We start from the raw sequence: 6,000 nt of genomic DNA, 5'->3' as shown, positions 1-6,000 counted from the left end.
ATCAAAATTATTTATTCAGTCTAGGACTGCTCCCTTAAATAAAAGTACATTTGACTTTTGGAAATGCCCAAAAACAGTGCTCTCTCCATTGATTACCACTCAGCTGTGAATGTGCCCTCCTGTGCAATATATGGGTATATGCTCCTGGTTTTATTTGCAGGCACGCTCCTAGCCAATCATGGCTCAGTAACTGCGTAAAGAATGGGAACATGGAAATGGCAGTGGAAACCTCTGGAGGTAGTTGTGCTCTTTGCATTTTCCAAGAGACAAAAGGGTGTTTGGTTTAAGGTAAACAAAGTTATATTTAAATGCATCTTAATTTCAAGAGAAGTGTATAGTACAAAAAAAGGCTATTTTCATCTTATTTGAAAGAAATGTCGGTCTTAATATTTTTAGGCCCCGTGTATACCTCAATTACCTTCCACGGTGGAAACGGTCTTAACTAGAGGTAAGCTGTATTAGAGACAGATTATGAGAGCATGATAGTGAGGAGACAGAGCTTGATATGGAAAGAAGAGTGTAGATTTGAAAATGAGCGCTCACTTCTGTGTAAGGGGAGGGAGGATGCTCTAATTGGCTAAAAGAGAAGCCAATCATATTGATGTGGGACATTAAGTTGTTGCCATATATTGTTTTGAATGTTGGCTACAAAGAAATCTGCATGTTTGAAATTAAAGGGACAGTCTACAATAGAATTGGTATTGTTTTAAAAGATAAATAATCCCTTTATTTACCATTCCCCAGTTTTGCATAACCAACACAGTTATATTAATACACTTTTTACCTCTGTGATTACCTTGTATCTAAGCATCTTCGGACAGCCCCCTGATCACATGACTTTTTATTAATTATCTATTGACTTGCATATAGTACTGTGCTGTGCTAACTCTTAAATAACTCCTCGGGCGCGAACACAATATTATCTATATGGCCCACATGAACTAGCAGTCCCCTGTTGTGAAAAGCAAATAAAAAAAAGCATGTGATTAAGAGGCGGTCTATAGTGGCTTAGAAACAGGCAGAAATTTAGAGGTTTAAATGTAATAATATAAATTAATATATCAATGTTGGTTGTGCAAAGCTGGGGAATGGGTAGTAAAAGTCTCTATCTTTTCAAACAATTTTAGTGTACACTGTTTCTTTGATATAGGTGACGAAGTGAATATATTGCAGTGGTACCACAATTTTTACACAATATACTTAAAAGTATGTCTGGCAGAGGCTTAAAAAATGTAAGTGCCTATTGTTGCCTGCAACAATATTTACCTCCGACAGAGAGTTGCGCTTTGCAGGATTTTGGATAGCGAGTGTAAACATTTCAAGTGGATTTGCCTGTACATATGATTTTGAATGGCGCTTAGGGGAACAACAAGGAGGATAGAAGCAAGATTTAAACAGTGAGCATAAGACAAGAGAAAGGAATGTGAATGAGCTACCTATGGACAAAGGTAAAAAGGAACAGATGTCAGTTTAGTGAGAGGCAAGAACAGAAATGACAACCAAGAATGGAAAATTTCTTAAAACCAGCATCCTCCACATCTATAAGGTCTTCTTTATTGGCCATCAAGAATCAAGCCTTTCAAATGCTTATGGACATCACATAAAGCTAGGCTTTTGCTTCTATCTTCACTATTCCCTCCTAACAGAGGCCACTCACCTTCCAGCATTATCATCAGCCAATCACCCTTCACACCATAGGATTCTACCAATTGGCTATTGGGACCATTATCTACATCACCAACCTATCCTTTTTATTATGATCTTTAAACAACTGAGATGCAACATCTGCTACCCTCAAATAGTTCTTGCCCTTTTTACTGGTCCAGCGGTAATTAGAATATATAGCCATCGCTCATAACACTTTAAAATGTTTTATTAAAGTGACAGTCTACTCCAGAATTGTTATTGTTTAAAAAGATAGATAACCCTTTATTTACCATTCCCCAGTTTTGCATAAGCAGCACGATTATATAAATATACTTTTTACCTCTGTGATTACCTTGTATCCAAGCCTCTGCAAGACTGCCCCCTTATTTCAGTTCTTTTGACAAACTTAATTTTAGCCAATCAGTGCTGACTCCTAGGTAAATCCACGGGAGTGAGCGTAATGTTATCTATGTGACACACATGAACTAGTGCTGTCTAGCTGTAAAAAACTGGCGAAATTCACTGAGATAAAAGGCGGCCATCAAAGGCTGAATAGTTAGCATATGAGCCTACCAAGGTTTAGCTGTCAACAAAGAATACCAAGAGAACTTAACACATTTGATTATAAAAGTAAATTGGAAAGTTTTTTAAAATTGCATGCCCTATCTGAATCATGAAAGTTTAATTTTGACTAGACCAGTGTTTCTCAACCATGGTCCTCAAGTAGCCCCAACAGGCCATATTTTCATTATAGCTAAACTAGAGCACAGGTGAAATAATCAGCTGAACAGTAACCATGGTAACTAACCTGCTCTCACCCAGCTGATTATAATGAAAATCTGGCTGTCGGGGGTACTTGAGGACCAACAACACTGGACTAGACTCTCTGCAGTGCATATTCTTTTTTTTTTTGTGTGTGTGGCAATTTACCTCTGAAGCCAGTGTTATTTTTTCTACTCCACATATATGCCCTAGACACAAGAGATTATATTGTAAATACTACAGTAACCACAGAGTATAATAATAATTGCTTTACAGGTTAAAAGGCACATAAAATGTAAAAACATTTCAATAACCTACTGACTATCACTTTCACAGGTACCTGCAGACAGTTTAAAATACTGACATATAAAATGTGTAAATTATGTGTAGTTAAAAAAAACAACAATATTTGTATTATTTATTTTGTCCTCTTTTCCTTTCATTTCCACTTGGTTTCTGTAAAGTAATAGACGCCACCATGCCTGACTTAATTTTTCATCTTATCTCACTGTCCTGCTGCACACAATTAGGAACAGATATAAAACGGTTGTATGGGTTTCCACACATCCTTGTTTCCACAAATTCTTTTATTACCTGGTTATATATATATATATATATATATATATATATATATATATATATATATATATATATATATATATATATATATTTAAATAAATCTATATCTTTCCCCAATTGTTCTCTGCAGAACACAGAGATAAGTAGAAAACTAGTTAAAAAATGGTGGCACCCATTACTTTATAGAAACTAAACTTCTACACTTACATCATCAATATTTAAAAATACAGCTACATATTATTCTAAGGCTAATCTTTCCTTTGAATACATCATTATGTCTAGCCAGTATTTACCGTTTACTATCCCTTTAAGGGCTAATCTCATTTCCCCTAAACACAAACTGGAACATACATTCTTTGTAAAGACATCACTAATGAAACCATTCCATGGTAGGAAGATATGCAGTGGACTGATTAACTATCTCACCCTCAAAAGTTCAGTCTGTGCTGCAAATTGTTTTTCGGAAGTCAGGCTGGGGCTTATTATTGTTACATTTCTGGGATATATAAACTATTTAAGAGAAACAGCCTAGATTAACTAAAGCGTAGCAAGATGTATCTCATTGGAGTTTCTTACATGATTAAGTGCGAGGGAAATAATTAATAATTTGATAGTGCGCACACAATGACATTTTAAAACACATTTTGCAGAATGTAAATAGTAACAAATAAGTGTAGGCAGCAAGCAAAATGCTCAGATATACATCACTGAAATCTTAGAGAGACAGTGCATGAATATAAAAAATTAAAGGGACACTGAACCCAATTTTTTTCTTTCGTGATTCAGATAGAGCATGCAATTTTAAGCAACTTTCTAATTTACTCCTATTCTCAAATTTTCTTCATTCTCTTGGTATCTTTATTTGAAATGCAAGAAAGTAAGTTTAGATGCCAGCCCATTTTTGGTGAACAACCTGGGTTGTTCTTGCTGATTGGTGGATAAATTCATCCACCAATAAAAAAGTGCTGTCCGGAGTTCTGAACCCAAAAAAAAAAGAAAAAAAAAGCTTAGATGCATTCTTTTTAAAATAAAGATAGCAAGAGAACAAAGAAAAATTGATAATAGGAGTAAATTAGAAAGTTGCTTAAAATTGCATGCTCTATCTGAATCACAAAAGAAAAAATTTGGGTTCAGTGTCCCTTAAACTCCACCCATTCCCCTCCCATTTTATCCCGTAAAATGTACAGACTGACACAGACAAGTCATGCATAAATGTATGCTGCAATAGACATAGAATACTGCTGTTTTTTCTACAGACGTATACAAACATACATTTTATCATTAGTTTGTTAACTCTGTAACATATCCCATGGTGCGGGGACTCACTCTACAGTATTGAGGAAAGTTTACTCTAAATGTTGCCCAGACCACTGTTAAAGATTACATTCTAACTGCCCTACAAGCTACAGCCAATGTGCAACCACTATCTTGCATGACCAACTAGCTAGTCCAAGCCCCAATTCACCTTGATATTCGACAGTTTGGCTGAAATGTCAGCGCTTCAGCTTCCTTGTGTGTCTCTTTAAAGCAGACACAGCTGCACCTATCTCTCTCCTTCACCTGAACCACACCTGTCAGAGAAGACTGGTTGGGCAGGTCTGTCTGTGCTGCCAGAGCCTGCAGGATGTGCTGTCTACACGTGTTTCATGCAGAACATCTAATCTGCCTTGCCCCAAACACACACTAAACAGAGACACTAGGTAAAGTAGCCCCAGCAGAATATAGCTATAGTCACAGACATAAAGTAGATTCTAATAAGTAACTGCCTAGTAATGTATTTAGCCCAAATATTTTTTTCCCCATTATTAACCACTTGATAATCATTATCACATACATAGTGGGACATTATTGTCTGTTAAAATCCATACAGCAGTCATTTAAACCCCTTAATTGCCCAGAACATACATGTGCAATCAACTCACAGCAGTGATTTTAACCCTTGGGAGACAGTATAACTCAAATATGACAAAATGTATACAAGTTGTTTAGGGACCCCCTATCACTATTATCATAACGCCAACCCTAAAACAGATTGGAATTTTGTTTCAATTCTCTGCCCAGCCCTCTGAAAGGACTTCTGTTATGCAATACTGTTCAAATGTGTACTCAAGAGGACGTTAAAGAGACAACAGTGCAGAAAGAAAATGCTCTATTGCTTGTGCAGAACTATGTGTCAGCTCCAGAGTAGAATTGCACTGTTGGGAGCTAGCTGAATGCACCTGTTGAGCCAAAGACAAGAGGTCACCGATCACCAGCTAGCTCCCAGTAGTGCTGCTCATGGCAGATTCTTGGTACGCTTAACAAAAGATACTAAGAGAATTAAGTACATTTTCTTCATAAAAGTATATTGAAAAATCTCCCAAAAAATCACATGCTCTAGCGGCGCCAATTAATATTGACTTTTACGTCCTTTTAAGATAGGCGGCTACTGGAAAGAAAATGGTAGGTGATAGTGTGAGGTTAAATAGATCATGTAAGGTGCATACAAAGTGAAGGAAGGAGACAGTATTTCAATAAGAAGGGTAGGAATGAGTCAATACTCTAGTAAACTCTATGCATGTAATTCCATGCACGTCTGTTATAAAATGTACTTAATTCTCTTGGAAACTTTTGTTGAAAAGTGTAAATAGGTAGGCTCAGGAGCAGAAATGCACTACTGGGATTTAGCTGGTGATTGGTGGCTATGCACATATGCCTCTTGTCATTGGCTCACCAGAAGTGTTCAGATAGCTCCCAGTAGTGCATTGCTGCTCTTTCTTATAGAAAGTGCTGCTCTTTTGCTGACTTTAACTATGTGTTTAACACCCTTGTAGGAGTTTAAACATAGTTATATGCAAGCAATAATGCTATAATAAAATGCTCCAACAAATAGGGCATTTTCTCTTTGAACATTTATGACTCTTTAAGACTGTGTACTGTACTGTAGCTGGAATACCTCAAAGCAGGCAGTAGTAAATGGAATGTGTTAATGGTTTACAAATTGCCAGCCAGATGGAAAACATGCAAGATATT

At 36.6% G+C, this 6,000-nt stretch overlaps 1 protein-coding gene across 4 annotated transcripts in view; it reads right to left on the bottom strand.

Moving 5' to 3' along the window:
• The window catches only part of TET3 (tet methylcytosine dioxygenase 3), a 206,418-nt gene that overhangs the window by 141,632 nt on the left and 58,786 nt on the right, over positions 1-6,000 (bottom strand). The window lies entirely within an intron of this gene.

Source organism: Bombina bombina, chromosome 6 (assembly GCF_027579735.1).
Source record: "Bombina bombina isolate aBomBom1 chromosome 6, aBomBom1.pri, whole genome shotgun sequence".
NCBI lineage: Eukaryota > Metazoa > Chordata > Amphibia > Anura > Bombinatoridae > Bombina > Bombina bombina.
Note: the sequence above shows the minus strand (reverse complement) of the source record. Positions and strands in the feature narration are given on the sequence as shown.